The sequence below is a fragment of the Ovis canadensis genome, chromosome 22, assembly GCF_042477335.2.
Source record: "Ovis canadensis isolate MfBH-ARS-UI-01 breed Bighorn chromosome 22, ARS-UI_OviCan_v2, whole genome shotgun sequence".
In the NCBI taxonomy this organism is placed as follows: domain Eukaryota; kingdom Metazoa; phylum Chordata; class Mammalia; order Artiodactyla; family Bovidae; genus Ovis; species Ovis canadensis.
The window spans coordinates 45,880,840-45,903,824 of NC_091266.1; the positions used below are offsets into that span (position 1 = coordinate 45,880,840).

Here is a 22,985-nt window from a genome sequence, read left to right on the forward strand (position 1 = left end):
AGACTCATCCAGCAGAGCCACAAACTACAGCCAAAGTAGCCACAGGTAACGCTGATGGCCTCCTGACAGTGCAGGTAGTGGACTGATGGTAGGGGCTAATGGATTGACTTGTTCACTGACACTCACTTTTATTGGTACAGCACAGTCTAGAAACATTGTTTTGTTTTTTTTTTCCTCTTACTGCTAGTGGTCTTGGGGAAGTCTCAGTGACAGAATTGACTGGAGTTAAGTCTTCCCTTGGGAACACAGAATGAGAGCATCTTCAAGAAGTATTTTTGTAACAAGTGAAGCAAATAGGTGCTACACTCCACACAGAGTAAACTTCCTGTAGTGTGCTGTGATGCACAGATGAAATCAGGTGCTTGCAGAGGAATAAAGAATATCCATTTGTGTGGAAATCTACCGTAAAAAGATGGACTGGCTAATGAAAGACTGTTTGCTTTTAAAAATATTTCTATATTTAATGAGGTATAATTGACATACAACAGTGTATTTACTTTATTGAGGTATAATAGATATACAACAGTACGTTAGTTTTAGGTATACAACATACTGATTCAATATTTGTATATGCTTTTTTTTTTACAGCAGAGAGGAGGCTTTTCTCTTTTAAATTGTTCTGATTTTTTTTCAGGTAAACCTTTAAATATAAGTTTAACGTGATGCATAGGAAAGTGCACAAATCATAAGGTATGGCTTGGAGAATATACACAACATGAACACCCTGTGTACCTCACCTCAGTTAAGAAATGGAACACGAGGAGCACAGTGCTGTGCCTCCTCAGGCATCTCCTCCTGCTGGCTTCTGAGTTTTGTATAAATGGAATCGTTCAATATCTACTGGCTTCTTTTGCTCAACATTTTTCCCCGAAGTTGTTGCATGTAACGGTAGTTCGTTTTCATTGTGTGTATTCCATTTTATGAATATCCAGTAATGTACCCATTTTTTCATAGACATTCACATTTTGTTTCCAGTTTTTGATGTTCATATGTATGCATTTCTATTGAATGTGTTCCTGGGAGAGGAATGGCTGGATTGCAGGGCTGGTATGTGTCCGGCTTTTGTAGATGATGCCAAAAAATCTTCCATCGTATTTATACTAAATGCACAAGGACTTGTGGTGTTCCAGATGCTCCACACCGTTGCCAGTACTTGATATTCATAGTGCTTTGTGTTTGTTTTTTACATTTTAACCTTATTGGTAGATAGCCATATCCTGTTATGGTTTTAATTTGTATTTCCTTGATGGCTAATGGTGTGAACAGTTTTTATGTATTTATTGGTCATTTAGATAGTCTCTACTGTGAAGTACCTGTTCAGATCTTTTACCAGTGGGCAGAATTAGGTTGTCTGGTTTTATTTTTATTGATTTTAGTGGCTTTGAGAATATTCTAGACAAAGGTAATAGCTCTGTCTCTCTCCCCTTCTGACCAATATAAAGATCTTAAAACAGTTTAACTTCTGTTCTCATTCCCATCTTATGTGATGGCATTTCAGTTCTGCCTTGTCTTTAATCCGCCTACATTTGTTATTGCAGTCGTTTTATATAGCATTTTAGAAACCACTCGTTTACCAATTTCTTCGCTCACTCCTTCTTCCATCTCAGCTCTTCCTTCCAGTTTTCTTTCTGAAATTAATCCTCTGAAAGTTCCTTTAAGTTCATAGAACATTTTAGTGAGACTGTTTTATTTTACTTTCTCTGTGATAGTTTTGTTCAGTGTATAGTTCTAGACTGACAGTTACCTTCTCTCAGCACTTTGGAAATATTTCGGTGTCATACAACTATTTTTTCTTTCAAGTCCACTGCAAATTTAATTGTCAGTCCTTTACAGGTGATTTGTCTCTGGGCATTTCTGGGAAACTTCTAGATGTGATCTCGTCAAACATGACCTCTTCCCTATTCCATTTGCTCTTTAGGAATTCCAGTAGATTGAACTTCTTTGTTGTCTGTGTCTCTCAGCCTCTCTTTTACATATATATCTTCCGTCTTTCTATGCTTGAGTCTGACTGGTTTTTCCAAATCTCTATTCCAGCTTATTCTCTTTCCACTTGGGTCTTTCTAATATCTTGTTTCTTTCTCCTCCTTCTAATTTCTGTCTTTAAGGATTTTCACACGCTCAAAATGTTATAGTCTGTGTCTCAGTATGCCACTGTCTGCAGTTCTGGGGGTGGAGGAGGTATCAAATTCTACTCTGTTGTTTTCTGCTGACTTTTGTTTAATGTGGTTTGTTTACTCATGTGCTTTGTAATTTTGAATTTTGAACTTGGCAGGATTTTATCTGTGGGAATCCTTAGGTATCCTGTTTTGAGAGTAACGTTCTCCAAACCTATGTTTCTTTTCTGCCAGGTGTCTGGTGGGGATGGGGTAGGGGCTACCAACCTAAGATCACTTTAGGTTACTCTCTTGGGGTAAGGTTTTGTGGACCTCTCTGGTGTGTAAATTCAGATCCCGAGTTCTTGGGGGGATAGACCTCCAGTACTCTTGCCTGAAGAATCCCATGGATGGAGGAGCCTGGTAGGCTATAGTCCATGGGGTCTCTAAGAGTCAGACACGACTGAGAGACTTCACTTTGACTTTTCACTTTTACGCATTGGAGAAGGAAATGGCAACCCACCCCAGTATTCTTGCCTGGAGAATCCCAGGGACAGAGGAACCTGGTGGGCTGCCATCTATGGGGTCACACAGTCGAACATGACTGACGTGACTTAGCAGCAGCAGCAGACCTGTTGTTACAGATTCTCAGGAGAGATTTTTCTTTTGCCACTCAGTGCTCTGGAAAAGACAGATAAGACTGTGTGTGTGTGTTTTAAATTCCCTCTGTTTGTGGACATGTGTTTTCTTTTTCTTGGTCTGCTTTTTAACTGAAGGTATTACCCTTGGGGTTTCTGGCTTTTTGAGATGGGAAGTGGTAGAGAGGTCTAATAAAAACTCCCTACTTTCTGGAAGGAACTCTATCTACCTCTAAGTTGTGACTTAAAAGATCTCATTGCTAATTGAGCAATTTTTTCTTCACAACATTGAGCTCATCATTTTCAGAAGATCAGGCAACTTCTATTTTTTACTTTTGATCCTACTCAACCCTCGTAAATTGATTGGAAATTCTTTCATAAGTTTTAAGCTGTTTATACTGCTTTGTATTTGTAATTAAATGTTCAGTTTTCTTTTGTTTTAATTATTAAAATAAGAGTTATTTCCATGAGTGTTTCTTCATAGTGGTGTGATCTATATAATGATTTGTTTTGAGAAAGGTTTGCTCCTTGGAGCACATTTTTGTTGTAAAACTGATGAAGATGCAACTCCTCAAATTGTTCTCACTGTACTGAAAACACTGGCCTCTGTGCACTGATGGCTTAGGATTTATCTGGTATATCCTCTGTGTCATGGCAAAGACAACACAGTGGCTTGACTACACAGTATCCTTTTTCTAGTTCCTGTGGTAAGGTAGCCATTAATGCCTAGAAGAATGAACAGATGTGATTAATGTGGTAAACCATCTACAGAAAGCTTGAAATATCTCTTATCAGGGGGTCATTGTTTCACGTTTCATTTTTGAGAGTGTAGCAAATGTAAAAGTAACTATTAACCTTGAAGTTGAAGCAGCTGATTTGCTTCGGTTAGAAGGCCTAAACAAAATCCTTGCTCTAATTTCTAGCCACATGATTGAAAAATATAGTGGTAAATGTGTGTTACCTTATTGCTCCCCACTTCGAGTTATTTTTTTGACTTAACAGGAACTCCAAAGGTACTAGTTTGGGCCTTCTTTCCCCTCTACTTCTTCCTTTTTTATTTAAAACATCGTATCATTTATTACATTGGAGCAGCGGAAATCAGTTTAAAGGACTTGAGAGCTGTGTTAGATGAATGATTTGGCAGCTTGGAAATAGCCCAGTGGAGTCACAATCCTGCTTATCTTGGAGTAGCTTTTTAAAACTCAACCATTGAGGATTGTTTCTATAAGTTGCCAAATTGAAAGTTGAATTAAAAAAAAAAAAAAAAACTACACTGATCCACAACCCCCCAGATTCTTATCAGTATGCTTTGTCAGGATCTTGTTTGAAAGATGATGTAGTCTGCAGGGTAAAAAACTGTTGTCATGACAGTCAATAAATATTGCAGCTCTGTATATACATGGACTTTAGAGTTTTCCTCAAAGGTCTCTATTTTTCATTTTCATATATAAGGTATTTACTTCTCTTTTCTGTTTGATAGTTTTAAAAACGATAGTGTGGTTATTATATCCTAACATCTTCTATAAAATTGCCAACATTCGCTGGATTATAGAGAAGGAAAGGAAATTTCAGAAAATCATCCATCTCTGTTTCATCCACTCCACTAAAGCCTTTGACTGTGTGGATCATGACAAACTGTGGAAAGCTCTTAGATGGGAATACCAGACCATCTCACCTGTCTCCTGAGAAACCTGTATACAGGCCAAGAAGCAACAGTTAGAACCCTGTATGGAACAACTGATTGGTTCAAGATTGAGAAAGGAGTACGACAGGGCTATCTGCTGTCACCCTGTTTGTTTAACCTAAATGCTCAGCACATTATGAGAAATGCGAGCTGAATGAGTTACAAGCCAGAATCAAGATAGGCAGGAGAAACGCCAACAACCTCAGATATGCAGATGATACCACTCTAATGGCAGAAAGCGAAGAGGAGCTAAGCCTCTTGAGTGTGAAGGAGAGCGAAAGATCCGGCTTAAGACTAAATATTAAAAAAACTAAGGTCATGGCATCCGGCTCCATGACTGCATGGCAAATAGAAGGGGAAAAGGTGGAAGTAGTGACATTTTCTCTTCTTGGGCTCCAAAATCACTGCAGATGGTGACTGCAACCGTGAAAGCAGAAGATGGTTGCTTCCTGGCAGGAAAGCGATGACAAACCTAGACAGTGTGTTGAAAAGAAGAGACATTACTCTGCCAACAAAGGTCTGTATAGTCAAGGCTATGGTCTTCCCAGTAGTCACATACAGCTTTGAGAGCTGGACCGTAAAGAAGGCAAAATGCCAAAGAATTGATGCCTTTGAACTGTGGTGCTGGAGAAGATCCTTGAAGGTCCCTTGGATAGCAAGGAGATCAAACCAGTCAATCTTCAGGGAGATCAACCCTCATATTCACTGGAAGGACTGATGCTGAAGCTGAAACTCCAGTGTTTTGGTCATCTGATGTGAACAGATGATTCATTGGAAAAGTCCCTGATTTTGGAAAGGATTGAGGGCAGAAGGAGAACAGGGCATCAGAGGATGAGATGGCTGGATGGCATCACTGATGCCGTGAACATGAACTTGGGCAATATCTGGGAGATGGTGAGGGACAGAGAGGCCTGGAGTGCTGCAGTCCATGGGGTTGCAAAGAATTGGACATAACTGGGCGATTGAACAACACTTTCTATATTAGAAGAACACCCCTTCTTTTTCCTGCTGCCATTTGTAGGATTGCTCAATCTTTCAGTTAAACAAAACCAAAATTGTTCACTTCTCAGTGTTCCACCCCCTGAAATAAGCCACATAGCTCTCTGTGGGTGTGCCAGCTTCAGACTGCTGCTACAGTTACTTGATCCTCCTTATCTGGCGTCACTGCTTGGCTCCTTAGTTGTCTCTTCATCTACTCTCTTAGCTCCTCCTTTTTCCTCTTCCACCCAGTTTTTTCTACTGCTCTAGTCACCTCCCTTCACAGAGCCTCAAAAGCTGTTCTCAGGAGGATTTTTTTGGTTTGGTTTTTCCTTTTCTCAAAATATTCCAAGTTACTTATACACCATCCAAAGATACATATTTCATTGACAAATTTCTACACTAAGGTTAAATCTCTCAGTTTGAACTTTTTTGCAAGACGTTTTTGTTTTGTTTTTGCTTTTTTGTCAATGCTTAGATACTACAGGTGTGAATTCATGAATATAAAGTACATAAAGCTTGCTTTATGTAAAATATATGCTCTAAAAAATTGGCTATGTCCTAATATAATGGGCTTCCCAGGTAGCTCAGTTGTAAAGAATCCACCTGCCAATGCAGGATTCGATCCCTGGGTCAGGAAGATCCCCTGGAGGAGGAAATGGCAACTCACTCCAGTATTCTTGCCTGGGAAATCCCCCGGACAGAGGAGCCTGCAGGCTCTATGTGGTTGAGAAGGAGTCAGAGATGACTCAGTGACTAAGCAGCAACAGTAGCTGTAACTTGGTGAGAATGGGAGGTCTGTTCTCAGCGATTTAACATGGTATTCTTTTCACCTTTCATTGGTTTAGCCAAATTTCCCAACTCATAAAAATAATCTTTCTCGTATGTATAAGCATCTTTCTGGGTCAGTGAGTTTGAGCATTTAGGTACCTTTCAAACCCAATGGTTGTGATCAGTTATGGCATTCTGTTTTTTTTCTTGTAAGTGTTATTCACTCAGTCGTGTCCAACTCTTTTCTGCCTCATGGACCGCAGCCCACCAGGCTTCTGTGTTCATGGGATTTTCCAGGCAAAAATACTGGAGTGGGTTGCCATTTCCTTCTCCAGGGGAATCTTCCCATCCCAGGGGTGGAACCCGGGTCTCCTGCATTGCCTGCAGATTCTTTACTGTCTGAGCCATAAAGTCTACCATCCTTGTACTAGATACCATTAAGGCTTTGAGCCCATAGGGTGTGGTATATCTGGGCCAGGTTGACCAAATTATTGTTTACTGACCTTTGTATTAACCTAGAGCATTCTTAAGTCTCCTTTCCTGGTGATATGGTGCCAGATTGCAGTTTGACTGGCTCCAAGATAATTTCTCTTAATTATTCCTAAGTCTTTGGTTAATGCAGTGTAAGAACATGCATTGTTCCAAGAAAGGATATAAATGGCTTTTGAGTTTCTTTTCTTAGCATGCAAGTCAAAAGATTAGGGTGAAAGCAAAAGCACATGACACAAAAGTGTATGGTTTGCTAGTAGACTATAGGGCTCCTCTGGCTTAAATTACACAAACCACGGTAAGCTGTTAACTAGTGACAATTTTTATCTCCTTTTTCTACTAGTCTCTATTTTCTGTTAGTTTTCTATTAGTTCTGTTAATTTTATTTAGAATAAAACCATGTGATAAATTATAGGTTTATTAGGTATGTTGCTTTAGGTATCTTTCTGCTCCCTCCACCCCCAATACCTACTCATCCTTTTAAGATCCAACTCCAATGTAACTTCTCAAGAACTTTTCAAATTGGCTCCTTTCTCTGGGTTTGTAATGCATCTCTAATAACAGCGTATGCTGTATAATTTTTAAAGAAACTGTCTCCTTTTGTCCTCCCCCAACCTACTAAGTTGCTAGTATGTTAGAATCAGAGGTCATATCTCATTCATTTCTTCATTTTCCAGTTGTACTGCCTCCTTAGATGTAGGACATAATAGATGTTGAATGAGTTGTTAAAAGAATGAATGAATTTAAGCAGAAAAGTAGAAAAATTAGTTGATACTAGTTGATGAATTGACTGACCAACTTAGAATTTAAAGATAATTTTTTGAAATATAAATTCAGAGCAGATTAAAAATCAGTGCAGCTATAGATTTGGCACAGAACAAGTTGATATTCTCCAACTTTAATAATATTTAGGGGCAGAAAGTATGATGCAATAAACTGAAGTGCCTCTAAATGCAAAGAAGAAATGTGTTTATGGGCTACTTTTGTTTCTGTGTTTGTTTGAATTTTAATTAAACCTCCTATCATGCTGTCTGTTTGGCTGAGGAAACATCTACCAACTACAGGAGATACTTTCCTAAAGTCATGCGGAACTGGAGGGATTGAGGAATGGGAGTGAAGATGGGGAGAAAATTCCTAAACCTGTCTCCTGCCCTGTCTTGGATACAACTTATGATGGTATTTGGTGACTCAAAGCTGTTTTAGTTTTAAAGGATGGGATGTGGTTCTTGCCGTGGGTAGGCAGCACGTGTTCTAGAGCTTGATCTTGGAGAAGTAAGATTGTTAGTCCTCTAAGTCCAGCCTGGCACTTGCCTAGCTAATTAGCACTCTTTGAAGGTAAATACTTGAATTTGGGCAAGATAATTTTTTAAAAAATTGGTTTGGCTTTTTTCCACTAGGTAAATTATTTGAAATATGACATATCTTTCCAACTAAATAGATTTTTAATTCTGTTTTGGACTTTCCTCCAAAGCAAAAATTATTTGTGAATGTAGGTTTCTTAATAGCACATGAATATTGTGAATATTATTCTTCACTTTTTTATGTAGGGTTTTTTTTTTTAATGCAAGCTTCTCATAATGTGTTCTTGTTCAGTTGCTAAGTTGTGTCCCATTCTTTGTGACCTCATGGACTGCAGCACTCCAGACTTCTCTGTCCTTCACTCTTTCCCAGAGTTTGCTCAAACTCAGTAGTCAGTGATGCCATCCAACCATCTCATCCTGTCGCCCCCTTCTCCTCTTGCCTTCAATCTTTCCCAGCATCAAGGTCTTTTCCAATGAGTCAACTCTTCGCCAAAGTATTGGAGCTTCAACTTCAGCATCAGTCCTTCCAATGAATATTCAGAGATGATATCCTTTAGGATTAATTGGTTTCATCTCCTTGCAGTCCAAGGAATTCTCAAGTCTTCCCCAGCACCACAATTTGAAAGCATCAATTCTGCAGCACTCAGCCTTCTTTATGGTCCAAGTCTCACATCTGAACATTGACTACTGGAAAAACCATAGCTTTGATTAGACAGACTTTTGTCAGAAAAGTGGTATCTCTGTCTAGGTTTGTCATAGTTTTTCTTCCAAAGAGCAAGCGTCTTTTAATTTCATGGCTGCAGTCACCGTCCACGGTGATTTTGGAGCCCAAGAAAATAAAATCTGTCACTGTTTCCAGTTTTCCGCCATCTATTTGCCATGAAGTGATGGGACCAGATGCCGTGATCTTAGTTTTTTGAGTGTTGAGTTTTAAACCCTCTTTTTCACTCTTTTCACCCTCATCAAGAGGCTCTTTAAATCCTCTTTGCTTTCTGCTGTTAGAGTGGTATCATCTGCATACCTGAGGTTATTGTTATTTCTCCCAGCAATCTTGATTACAGCTTGTGCTTCATCCAGCCCAGCATTTCGCATGATGTATTCTGCATGTAAGTTAAATAAGCAAGGTGACAATATACAGCCTTTACGAACTCCTTTCCCAATTTGGAACCAACCTATTGTTCCATGTCCGGTACTGACTGTTGTTCTTGTCCTGCATACAGGTTTCTCAGGAGCCAGATAATGTGGTCTGACGTTCTGTCTCTTTAAGAATTTTATAGTTTGTTGTGATCCACACAGTCAAAGGCTTTTGTGGAGTTAGTGAAGCAGAAGTAAATGTTTCTCTAGAATTCCCTTGTTTTTTCTGTGATCCAACGGATGTTGGCAGTTTTAACTGGCCATTTCTGAATCCAGCTTGTACATCTGAAAGTTCTTGGTGCACGTACTGCTGAAACTTAGCTTGTAGGATTTTGAGCATAACCTTGCTAGCATGTGAAATGAGTGCTATTATGCGGTAGTTTGAAAATTCTTTCGCATTGCCTTTCTTTGGGATTGAAGTGAAAACTGACCTTTTCCAGTCCTGTAGCCACCTTTGAGTTTTCCAAATTTGCTGGCATTTGTACTTTAACAGCATCATCTTTTAGGATTTGAAATAGCTCAACTGGAATCCCATCATCTCCACTAGCTGTGTTTGTAGTAATGCTTCCTAAGGCCCACTTGACTTCACACTCCAGAATGTGTGGCTCTGAGTGAGTGACACATAGCCATCTTTGCATGAAATGTTCCCTTGGTATCTCCAGTTTTCTTGAAGAGATCTCTAGTCTTTCCCATTCTATTGTTTTCCTCTATTTCTTTGTATTGTTTACTTAAGGCTTTCTTCTCTCTTTGCTATTCACTAGAACTCTGCATTCAAATGGTTATATCTTTGCCTTTCTCCTTTGCCTTTCACTTTTCTTTTCTCAGCGATCAATTTAAGACTCCCTCAAACAGCCACTTTGTCTTCTTGCATTCATTTTTCTTGGAAATGGTTTTGGTCACCGCCTCCTGTACAGTGTTTTGAACCACTGTCCATAGTTCTTCAGGCACTCTGTCTACCAGGTCTATTCCCTTGAATCTATTCATCTTTTAAGAGATGGTTAATACAATGCATTGTTTTTGGAAGTATTATGCCATCGTTGAGTCAAAGTCACTCCCCTCCGCTGCGCTTGTAGTTTGACAGCCTTCAGATACAATACAAACTCATAAGTTTGATTATTTTTTGTTTTAAATTGGGATAATGCCTAATCTTTAGACCTACTATTTCACTGAATTTCAGCTTCAGCTCTGTTAGGCTTGACTCATCAATCATTATAAATTATGTTGGATTTTTTTTTTTAATCCAGAAAAAAGCTATTTTGAATATTAACCAAATCTCACTTATCCTCAACCTTTTCTATAATATGGGAAAGGGAACTCACTCAGTCGTGTCCGACTCTTCGCAACCCCATGGACTGCAGCCTACCAGGCTCCCCAGTCCTTGTGACTTTCCAGGCAAGAGTACCGGAGTGGGGTGCCGTTGCCTTCTCCATGACTTTTCTATAATTTGAGTTCTCTATAATTGCTTCCTCATTAAATCCTGTATTACTTTTAACAAGTAACCATCTATCTAGTATTAAACAGGTGAAGAACATTATTCATTTACCTTTCATATTTTTTAAATTTGGCTGTGTTAGGTCCTGGAGCAGCTTGCCTTGCTGTTTCTCACAGCACATGTGAGAACATGTCAGTGAACAGACCATTGTGAGTCGGTGTAATGAGTACTGCATTGGGAGTGCGCCACAGGGACTTGTGGCTTTAACCTTTAGGCTGGAGGCTTTCCTTCATAAATCCATCTTTGAAAGGGAGGCAAAACTAGGGTATTCGTAAAGGAGAAATAATGGAATGTAGTCAGAGATGCCCACAGATGAGTTCATTTCACCAACTTGAGGAGGCCATTATTATCTCTTTTTTAAAAATTTGATGTACAATGTCACGTTGCCTCCCTGTTATCACCATCTCCCGGAGTTCACTCAGACTCACGTCCATTGAGTCAGTGATGCCATCCAGCCTTCTCATCCTCTGTCGTCCCCTTCTCCTTCTGCCCCCAATCCCTCCCAGAATCAGAGTCTTTTCCAGTGAGTCAACTCTTCGCATGAGGTGGCCAGAGTACTGGAGTTTCAGCTTCAGCATCATTCCCTGCAAAGAAATCCCAGGGCTGATCTCCTTCAGAATGGACTGGTTGGATCTCCTTGCAGTCCAAGGGACTCTCAAGAGTCTTCTCCAACACCACAGTTCAAACGCATCAATTCTTCGGTGCTCAGCCTTCTTCACAGTCCAACTCTCACATCCATACCTGACCACAGGAAAAACCACAGCCTTGACTAGACGGACCTTAGTCAGCAAAGTAATGTCTCTGCTTTTGAATATGCTATCTAGGTTGGTCATAACTTTTCTTCCAAGGAGTAAGTGTCTTTTAATTTCATAGCTGCAGTCACCATCTGCAGTGAATTTGGAGCCCCAAAAAAGAAAGTCTGACACTGTTTCCACTGTTTCCCCAGAGTAAATCAGTTATACATATATCTATATCTATTCTTTTTCAGATTCTTTTCCCTTAGATTATTATAAAATATTGAGTATAGTTCCCTGTGCTATAGTACGTCCTTGTTTACCTATTTTATAGATTGTATATATATGTATGTTTTAATCCCAAACTCTTAATTCATATTTGTTGAACGTAATATGTGTTGAACTATCCCCCATGTTTAAACCCTCAAGCTGTTTCTAATATTATAAGGAACCTGTCTAGTCAGGACCCTTTTCCTGACTCAGAGCATTTTAAATTCTCAGAAGGAGGTAGGATGTTGAGTGAAAGTGAATAAACAGTTTTGTTCCTCGGTACCTGAACACCATGGTCTCCATTTTAACCAAGGTTATCTATGCTGTATGATCACTTCTGAGAACAGTTAGTTTGGGGAAGAAGGGCCATGCCGAGAGTAAGAGCTCCTCTTTAGCACTCCCACACATTCCAGGGCCATCTCTGACTTACGTTTCCTAACTCTGGGTGGCAGACGGTTCTGTGAAGATAACTCCTACGTAGAGCTCACACACCTCTTACTGCCTCAGCTGTGGTTTGTTCTTTGTCGAGGCCTTTGCTCCCTCTGTTGAATCTCTTGTACTGTTTGGTTGCCCCTCAACGTCTCGGTTTTCTTTATCACAGAGCCTCCCCATGCTGTGAGTAAAACTGTCTTATGTGAAAATGACTTGTAATGAAAAATCACCACTCTGCTTTTTATCTCCATTGCCATTGGTTGTATGACTTTATTTGCTTAACCTCCTTGAGTCTCGATATTCTCATCTGTAAAAGGAGCCTGATCGGATTGTTGTGGGTGGTACATGAGATAAGTATATAAAGCACACAACAGCCTGAATTATTCTAGTGGCACTTCAGCTGCTTGGTGGCAGTCACTTTTCTTTTTTAATTTTTTTAAAAATTTAAATTTATTTATTTTAATTAGAGGCTAATTACTTTACAGTATTGTATTGGTTTTGCCATACATCAACATGAATCTGCCACCGGTGTACACGTGTTCCCCATTCTGAAACCCCTCCCACCTCCCTCTCACTTTTCTTAAAACACAGAAGTTTATACATGCTTGGCTTTTAATCTTTTAAAAATTTTGTGCCTTTTCATATGCCCTATGATTATCTCCCGGCCCCCACTCCCACCCCCCATTTTTCTGGCACTTTGCTTTCCTTTTTTGGTGAGTGTTCAGCCTTAGTTGTTTCACTTCTTTGATCATACCAACTACCCATTTACCCAGGCATGTCCATTCAGCAGATACTCATGGATAGTTTCAGTGTGCTAAGCTCTGTGCTAGGTTTTGGGATAGAGAGGTGATCTCATTCAAGGAGGGGAAAAGGGAAGCAGCCAGCTGGTAGGGGGAGTTCTGTAATGCTATTACTTTAAGCGTTATGGAAACCCAAACCCACGTGAAGGAATTTTAAATTTGTTTGATAAGATCGGAAAAGTAGGTTAGCTTTTAGCTAGACCTCTCATTTGGTGGATAAAAGAAAGATCATTTCAGGCAAAAGGAGCTGTTTATACAAAGACAGGTAAAAATGTAAGGTACATATAGCCACTAGGAAGGCAAAAGAAAAGGAAGAGCCTTTTTTTCAGATGTGAAAACCTGCTTGCGGCAGTGCTCGTGTTATTTTCTTTGCATATATATGCAAAGTGAGAGCAAATGTAGGGGTGGGGTAGCACACGCACTTAGAAGCAATGTGTGGAAAGTGCATGTTGTTGAACTGAACTTCGTACTGTCAATTTTCCCTCCACTTGCTGTCTGTGTTTCTTCCCTTTAATTGTTTACTGTATGCCAGGCACTTTACAACGGGGGTCTCTTTTAATCCATACAACTTTATGAACCAAGATTTTCCTCATTTAACAGATGAGAAGACTGAAACTCAAAGATGTTTAAAAAAACTGAAACTGAAAAATTTGTTTAAGGTATATAGCCGTTAAGTGGTTGAACTCTTCCTCCGAACTAGTGTTATCTCCAAAGTTTCTGTTCTCTTCACCCTTAAAATGTGGAGCTGCAGCCAAAGAGCTTTAGACTAGGTCCACCCAGTAAATTGCTGAGCAGTTGGATGACTGGTACAGGCAGCCAAAACTTTCTAAGTTTTATTTCCTTCACCCAAGCAATTGAGTAATTGGAGCAGATGAATCTACACTTCCTTTTAACCTTACGATCTCTTCCTAAGCTCCTTCCATCTGTTTGGGTCATCTCTGATCATTTTGTTCAGCCAAGGATAAGTTACGTGATGTAGTAGAGAATGTTCTGATCTCCAGGTTGCAGACATGGCTACTTGGAGTTGTTTAAAATCACTTTTGAAATAAAAACAGTGATTGCCTCTGGGAATGTGGGAGAAGGAGATTGCCTAGGAAAAGACATGACAGGTTTTCTGGGGTAAAGAAAATGTTCCATATCTAGACAGGAGTTGGGGTTATACAGGTGTACACTTACATGTTTCTGCAACTTCACTGTATGTACATTTTGTACCAAAAGAAAAAAAGTGATAAACACTGAACTCTAGCTACTGATATGCCTGCTGAAGTATTTAGAGTAAGCATACAGTTCAGTTCAGTCACTCAGTTGTTTCCAACTCTTTGCAACCCCATGGACTGCAGCACAGCAAGCCTCCCTGTCCATCACCAACTCCCAGAGTTTACTCAAACTCATGTCCATCGAGTCGGTGATGCCATCCAACCATCTCATTCTCTGTCGTCCCCTTCTCTTCCCACCTTCAATCTTTCCCAGCATCAGGGTCTTTTCAAATGAGTCAGTTCTTCACATCAGGTGGCCAAAGAATTGGAGCTTCAGCTTCAGCATCAGTGCCTTCAATGAACACCCAGGACTGATCTCCTTCAGAATGGACTGGTTGGATCTCCTTGCAGTCCAAGGGACTCTCAAGAGTCTTCTCCAGCACCACAGTTCTAAAGCATCAATTCTTCGGCGCTCAGCTTTCTTTATAGTCCAACTCTCACATCCATACATGATTACTGGAAAAACGTAGCCTTGACTAGATGGACTTTTGTTGGCAATGTAATACCTCTGCTTTTTAAGAAGCTGTCTAGGTTGGTCAGGCTTCCCTGGTGGCTCAGAGGGTAACTTTTCTTCCAAGGAGCAAGCGTCTTTTAATTTCATGGCTGCAGTCACCATCTGCAGTGATTTTGGAGCCCCAAAAATAAAGTCTGTCACTGTTTCCACTGTTTTCCCATCTATTTGCCATGAACTGATGGAACCGGATGCCTTAGTTTTCTGAATGTTGAGTTTTAAGCCAACTTTTTCACTCTCCTCTTTCACTTTCATCAAGAGGCTCTTTAGTTCTTTGCTTTCTGCCATGAGGGTAGTGTCATCTGCATATCTGAGGTTATTGATATTTCTCCTGGCAATCTTGATTTCAATTTGTGCTTCATCTGTACACTTTTATTTGCACAGAAAGTGTACAATTGCCTGTACTTTACTTTAAAATGCATGAAAGGTAAGCTATATTAATGAATGGAAAGAGAAATGGGTAGTTGACATACGTGATAAAGTATATAGTACAGTGTTAATGATAGAATCTAGCTAGTGCATGTATGGCGCTCACTGTAAAGTTCTTTCTAATTTGCTATCTATGTAAAAGTTTTAAGAATAAAATAAATACATATATATTAGTATTAAATACAATAAGTTCGTGAGGAGAAAAATCACTTTAAAAATGAGCTGACAAGATTTCATATCTCCAGCCTCCTCATTTGAATGGTCTTGTATCACCCAAGGCTCTAGTTAGACTGTCATGAGTTTAAGTGACCTGATTTAAACAACTCAGGGAGATCTTTGCTTTCCTTAGCCAATCTTGTAGGTGGGGCAGGTTCCTGCCCTTAAACATTTCAAACTAGTCTAAGTGTCCCTCAGAGCTTAAGCTTGCCAAGCAAAGCTCATCTCTGTGGCTGTTTTGAGTCAGTAATAGTTATACCGTATTTCTAGAAGCTAGTGTCACCAGCAGCCAAAGGATAAACCTTTCTTCTCCTCCCCTTTCCTACCCCAGATATATCCTTTCCTACCTCAGATGAGGTTTGTTACGGAAGAAAACGTTCTTTGGCTTTGTGCTTTGTTTTCAGTCTAGCACTTGTTTGAGATGCTTTATGTTTCTTTCACAAATCACACTTCGTGCTTTCACAGCACTTTAGTTGGAGACAACTTCTCATTGTGCTGGTTTGAGTTCTGGCACTTCAGAGCATCTTCATTCTGAAGATTATTTGGAGCAGAGAGCTTTTCCTCTCTTCGTTGGTTAAGCCTTAGCCTCTGCCCATGTGTTCAGTCACTCAGTTGTGTCCAACTCTTTGTGACCCCATGGACTGTAGCTGGCCAGGCTCCTCTGCCCGTGGGATTTCCCAGAAAAGAATACCACAGTGGGTTGCCATTTCCTACTCCAGGGGGTTTTCCAGACCCGGGATCCAACCCACATCTCCTGTGTCTCCAGCATTGGCGGGTAGATTCTTTACCCCTGTGCCACCTGGGAAGCCCTAATTGAGTATACCATCCAAATTGTGTTTGAAAATACTGGCATTAGGAGTGTATGAACTCTTGTGCATCGAAAGAAGAGAGGGGGGGTGCTTGGAACAATGAATTCAATCATGGGATACCTAGTTTTTTTTTTTATAGTTAAATAGGTAAAATATGTTTTGAATTATTTTGTACTAAAAATGTCTTTTTCTTTTCTATAACTCTTATGACAGTAATTAATCACAAGTCATTTTACATACTGAAAACAAGTTATTGACATGCTGTATGTTTGAAAATAAAGTATAACAAAATGACATTTTACAAAATGTAAGTGAAACAGACATTTGAGATAAAATTGGAGTTGGAGGGCAAGGGAGAGAGAGGGATAGAAAACTTCTTGAGTTTCACATGAGTCTCTCTGGCACTCAGTAGAGAGTATTTCTATTTAAAACCCACAAAACTGATGGGCAGAGGAAAGGAGAAATCTGATTACATGAGAGTTACCCTGGAAGATTGGATGTGTAAATTTACATGAATCCCTGAGACGGGCAGGTGTATTTGGGTGCCAAATAATGTCTGAACTAACCCAGAAAAACTCACTTTTCTGCTTGACTGTGGTGAAAGCATTGGTTCCCAACAACTTTCACGTTTATAAGGATTTTTTTTTTTTTTTAAGGACTAACTACACATTGGGCAAGCAGCTCTGTAGTCCAAAAAGTATTGGCTGGATTTAACGTACTGGGGGCATGTGGATTCTGAAAAATGTCACACCTTGTCTATGCCAATAAATCAGACTGTCTATTCTTGATACTAAATCTGATGTCATTGGCAAATTTTCCTCCTTATTGGTAGGGTGATCCTCAGAAGGGAGAAATTTTTTCCCTGTATTTTGCTCTCTCTCTGAGGTGGTGTTAAGATTTCTTTTTCTTTTCTTTCTTTCTTTTTTTTTTTTAAAGCTATGAAATAATACTGGCAAGTCCCAAGAAAACTAGCCTGGATTTCATTTTGCCTCTTCAACTCTGTGTGATCTTGTGCACATTCCTGACATGTTACAAACAGCTTGTGTCTCTGCATGTGCAGTATCCATTTTCAGTGGTGAAAGCCCCAAAAGGAAACAGACTGATTCTTCCATGCACAAACAGCTGGGCAGTTGTGGATGGAATTAATTGCTGATATGTATTGGCTGTGTTTTTCTTCTCGTGTCATTTCCTTTGCAGCTGTGAAAGTGAAATTTGACTTGAAACCAGACATTTCCAACAGTGCAAATCCAAAAAGTATCAAGATGGGACTCCTCAAATAGAATATCTAACTGCTACCTTTATGTTGCTCAGTTTGGGGGTTAGATGGGGAAGAGCAAGGGATGGCGGCAGGTGATTCATAATTATGTATACAGATGAAAAAATAATTATATCAGGCCATTGGACTATGAAAGGAAGATTTTAGAATGGGTTGACTTACCATATAGCAAGAGTGACCTTATAATCCAGCAAAAGGTTACATCAGTCAGCACCTAACTCCTGAGAGTGTTCTAGGCCATCTCTCAAAATATTGAAATTTCAGTACTCCAGACTGATTTATTGTTCCAAAGTGAGGGAGCAGCAACTGGACAGGGTAATGTGACAGCATGTATCATTAAAAATGTTCTCCCAGCCTTCTCCCAGAGCTTTTCCCATTGTTTGCTTTAAATTCTATATATGATTATGTAGCTTATTTTTTACATGCTTAGGTATTTTTATTGAGAAACCTATTTTTTTATTTCATTGGTTATAGGAGTTCAGTTAATAATAACTGATTGTGTCTCTGAATGTGCATACAGAAAGTAGTTGATTAAAATCATTTTGAACAATAATCATGTTTAATAAGTTTCAATAACTGAGATTTTAAGCACTGTTAAAGGTTTTTAGACAGTATATATACATCCTATTGAATATCTTATTTGGAAATAAATCAGAAAAAATTAAAGCATGGAGTTATTTGAAAAAGTGAGTGCTTGCAACTTTTTTAAAAGCCCAGTGTGCATATTAATGGTTTTCATTAATTTCCCTTTTTATGCATTTATTTCAATATCATATCGAAGCATAAATCAAATCCCTTGTTTTTGATGGCAACTCTTGCTAATTAGTTGGTAAGAAAATGCTTTTTTTGTTTCTGCATTGCCAGGAGAACTGGAGCATTGGTAGAAAAGGAAAGGTAATGCTTGAACGTGTTCAGGTCCCCTGTCTTAGCCAAATAGGCCAAAGTCAAGTTCTAGAGCAGTATTGCTGACACCTTGAGATATGCAGAAGCTGCTGTTGCTAAACTTAGAAGTTGGCATGGTTGGACTTCCTTTATAGTAATCCACTTCCACCTAACATTCTGTTGGCTGAGCTGCATGATCTACCTTGCATTTTATCTTTACTTTCTTCACGAAAAAGCAATGTCTGTGTTTCATTCTGTGGCAGGAAAGCTGATCTACAAACCTTACATTTTCTCCCGTTTCTTTGAAGACAGTTAACCAATTAATTTTGACTCTGAGGCACTGCAGAGTGCTGTGGCAACACTAACGTGCAGTTTGCCCTCACTGAGTTCGGTCTGGGTGTGTTGTTTCCCCTAGAGTGGGCTCCACCCTTGCTCTAACCGCACGGTGTGGCTATCTCACTGTTTAAAACAAAGTTCATTTTTAGGGCAGCATTGCATCAGAGTTGCCACACAAAACCCAGCTTAAGAAAATTACAGCAGCTTCCATTCTTTTTAATAAGTAAGTACAAAATTGTCCATTGTAATCCTGAGAGCTCACAGCTTTAGGGGGAAGCAGAGATAAGATGGATGGCTAATTTTGTGCCAGTTGCTACCAAGGTGCAGTGTTCTTCTTGGGGAGGAGCCTGTGGCTTTATCAATCAACTAAATTTTTCCCTCTTAGTTCACTTGTCTGCTTTTTGGCCCTCTCGAACAGTTTACTGAATTGTTCTTAATTGTTTGGGGGGATGACATTGACTGTTTAAGGAAAATACTGATAGTCTCTCATGTGCTAATTAAGAGTAAAATGCTTAAAGTCGTGTTTTACACTGAATATATTGGACTCATTAATAGCATAATCTGGCAATACTGTATTTCAAGACATCATGGCGTGAACTTTGTGTGTAAGAGTGGGTTCATTGAATTAAAAAAAAAGGCAGCATCTAAAGAGCCTTTATTTCTGTCATAATGATGCTTTGTCCTCCTGCTATTGGGTGTTTGTCAGAAGAGTTGGGGAAGGCTGAAGCCCAAAGTTCTGCTCCATGCCTTGTCTGTGCCTCTGTGTTCTTTCTAGCGTTTGTGACGTGAACGGTAAGTTGAACTATAGGAGATTTATTGTTATTCAGTGAGGGCCACATTCAGCAATAATTCTTTGCAAATGGGGGCTAACTTTCCTTTTTCTCACACTGGAGTTCTGTCTGGAGTTGGGTTTTAAATGCCTGTGAGTATTGAACTATGCACTGACCTACGAGGGCACAATGGAAGAGAGACTGTGCTGTGCGATGTCTACACTCTTGTCTTCCTCTCCTGCAGGTTCAATGTGTCCCCTTGTGGGGCAGACACACCCATGTGATACAAGCAAGTTGAATCATATGCCTTAGTTGAAATCTAAAGCTGTGTGTTGGAAACAGATTTTCTGTATAGCTTGCAGGGGTGACATTGTGTCATCCTTTTTGGACTTGGATTTCCTAGCATTTCCTGCTTCAGCTGCTTCTTGGTTAAATTACTACTCTTTGGTAGTAGTAATGTGTTTAGCTATTTTCTAACATCACAAGGATATAAGAATAAAGTAAAAGCATGGTATCATAGAAACACTAGCCTGGAAACCAAGAGGCTTTTGCTTTGGACACTAGTTTATCTGTGAAATTAGGAATTTGGGTTAGCTCTCTAAGACCTTTTCCAGCTTAGAATACTCTCATTCTCTTGGTAAAAGAATCATGCCTATTCCAGAGATGCTAAAGGGAATGCATTAGATTTGATAAAAAAAAAAATGTTTAGATGTTAATCCAGAAACATTCTTACAAATGACGTTAGAACTAAAGCTTTGCTTTAAATAAACTGTATGTTCAGAAATTTGGGGAATTTGCTATTTAGTATCTGAGGAGTAAAATTAGATATATAAATCATCTCCTCAACAAGAAAGCAAATTTTCAAGCTGTAACTTGGTGAATCTCTTGCCACAGGTGTTGTGTAGACATTTTATTAAATGTTGCCTATATTTAATGTGGGCTTCCCTGGTGGCTCAGATGGTAAAGAATCTGCCTGCCATACGGGAGACCTGGGTTCAGTCCCTGGGTTGGGAAGATCCCCTGAAGGAGGGCATGGCAACCCACTCCAGTATTCTCGCCTGGAGAATCCCATGGACAGAGGAGCCTGGCAGGCTGCAGTCCATGGGGTCGCACAGAGCTGGGCTGCAGTGACTAAACAGCAGCAGCAGCTTGCTCAGTGGACAGTTATTAGTTCTATAGCCTTGGGTAAGTGGCTTTCAGTCTTTTAAAAATATATATATTCTGTATCATGACCCAATACATGAACAACATACATACCACTTAATCTCCAAAATAATTTTTTTTTTAGCACAAAAAACACACTGCTGTATTTTCTGTTCTGATTCACTTAAAAAAAAGTGTGTTTCAATTCACTGAACTAGATGACCTCTGCTGTCCCTTTGAACTCTAGGAGAATATAGTTACTCCTGGACTTTTATCATTGCTCCATAGCAAAACTTGGCAACTAGTTTGCTGTTAAATATTGAAGTTAAAAGCTTTTCTAGATAGATTTTATTTAGAACAGTTACAGAAAGTCAGTAGGTGATATCTCATACTCTCTTATTTTTTTCTTGTAATTATTATGTAGTATAGAAAAAAAAATTTTTCCCCCTTAGCCCTATTATATAGCTGCCATCAAATCCCTTCCTCTTTACCTCCAGTGTGCTGTACAAATTTTATTTATGCCTACTGTATTAGTGAAAACTAACATACCATGACATGAAAAGGGTTAGAAAGTCTTTTCCAGAGAAATAAATTGTGTGTCATGTAGATTTGATACAGAGTATCAAATTAGCCTTGATAGACCCTATCTTTCTTTTCCTCAGAATTTTCCCAGGGCTCAATAGAAGTTACCTTCTAAAAAGTATTAGTTTTGTACCTTAAAAAATGTACATGAAAAAAGATGAGACAATATAAAGGACACATGACAGAATGTCTCTTTCGCACCCTGGTGTTTGAGCCCTGTGCCCTGGTGGGTATTTTCTTCTCTATTGTTTCCAGAAAATTTCTATGAATATGAGTGGATATCTTTTTTAAAAATCCAAATAAAATTATATTGCACATAAACCATTGTGTATCTACCTCATTCTTTTTAATGGTTTATGGTACTTCAGTGTATGGATGGATATACTATCATTTATTTAAGCATTCATCTTTTGATAGATACCTGGATTATTTCCATTTCTCCCTTATCAGATATACTTAGTCTATCAGTCTTCTCTCCTACCTCCATTTTGGGACAGAACCTAGAACCTAGGTGCTATTGGAAAGGGGTGAGAGTGCTGTGTGGAAATGGAAAAGACCCTCACCACCTGTTGCTCCTCTGGGTAGAACACCAAAGTAGGCCCCACTGTCCCGACTATCATGAATGCCTAAAACTGCCCTGGGAGTCATTTTTCAGTAGATTAATGAAATAACACTGGGTTCAAAGTCTGGTAACTAGAGTGTAAGATTGTAACTAGGTCACTTAACCCCCTTGATCTTCAGTTTTACCATCCATAAAATGACAGATTGAAACAGATAAGTTTTAATGTCCCTTCCAATTTTAATAGTTACATAGTATTTTTTAATATTGGCTTAAGCTCTAGAACCCAAATTGTATGAAGTTTCTGTTATTTAAATTAAAATCATCTTTTGTGTATATTGTGTGGTCTGTAATTTGTTTGACCTGCCATATGGTCTAAGCTATTTAAGTATAAGAATGTTAAAAAAAAAAAAAAAAGAGAGAGAGAGGGAAGTTGAACAATATACTGTATTTTACATAAACTCTCCTTTTCTAAAAAAAGAAAAATCACTTTCAGAAGTATAAAACCCTTTCCAGAAGTAAAAGCAAATCTTTTTATCAAGCTTTTGAATACTTGAGGAGAAGATTCTGAGTGAGGTGATGTTTGTTTTTAAAATGGATCTTTGTAATTTTCAATGAATCCAGCCATTCAGAGTTAATCCTAAGGGCTTTGAAACTTGGCTTCAGTCCGCTTGTTTAAATTGTTTTCACATTCTAGCCCTCTAATCCATCTCCTTGTTTCATTGAATGCTAAAATTGATGTTGCTCGACATAGCTGAAGTTTTCTGATCTGGTGCTGAGGAAGCAGCCTTAGAGGTGAACTGTGCACTCCCATCCTGCCAGCAGAGTTATCTAGTTACACAGCGAAGTTACAAAGTAACAGAAGCAGGAGTTTTTGCTGCATCATCTGTAGGATGTTTCAGTTCAGTTCAGTTCAGTCCAGTTGCTCAGTTGTGTCCGACTCTTTGTGACCTCATGAATCGCAGCACGCCAGGCCTCCCTGACCATCACCAACTCCCAGAGTTCACCCAAACTCATGTGCATCAAGTCGGTGATGCCATCCAGCCATCTCATCCTCTGTCGTCTCCTCCTCCTGCCCCCAATCCCTCCCAGCATCAGGGTCTTTTCCAATGAGTCAACTCTTCGAATAGGATGTTTAGCATTGCCTATTTCATAGTTCTTATAATTCTGTCAAATGACAGCTATCCTGAAAGCAAAATGGAATAAGAATGTCTTCATTTGATTTATATCATTACAACAGGGAGATAAGAAGACATTTTCTTGGCATGAAAGTAGAGGAGTGTGTGTGTGCGCGTGTGTGCGTGCGTGTGCGTGCGTGTGTGCGTGTGTGTGTGTGTGAACGCGCGCGCGCTGGTGACCCTAGCTTCTTAGCAGAAAGCTTGACATACCTTGAGTAAGTG

The 22,985-nt window shown here is 39.4% G+C and overlaps 1 protein-coding gene across 20 annotated transcripts in view; it reads left to right on the top strand.

The window, feature by feature from the left end:
• ADD3 (adducin 3) overlaps window positions 1–22,985 on the top strand; it is a 129,778-nt gene that overhangs the window by 51,923 nt on the left and 54,870 nt on the right. Inside the window, exon 1 of one of the 20 annotated variants that reach the window (XM_069567053.1) lies at window positions 18,535–18,754. The exons of 16 other annotated variants lie outside the window; for them this stretch is intronic. The gene's annotated coding sequence lies outside the window, so the exon portion shown is untranslated. Of the gene's footprint in view, window positions 1–18,534; window positions 18,755–22,985 lie in introns of those variants that run through there. 3 more of the 20 variants (XM_069567054.1, XM_069567069.1, XM_069567071.1) reach the window with 3 other exon arrangements.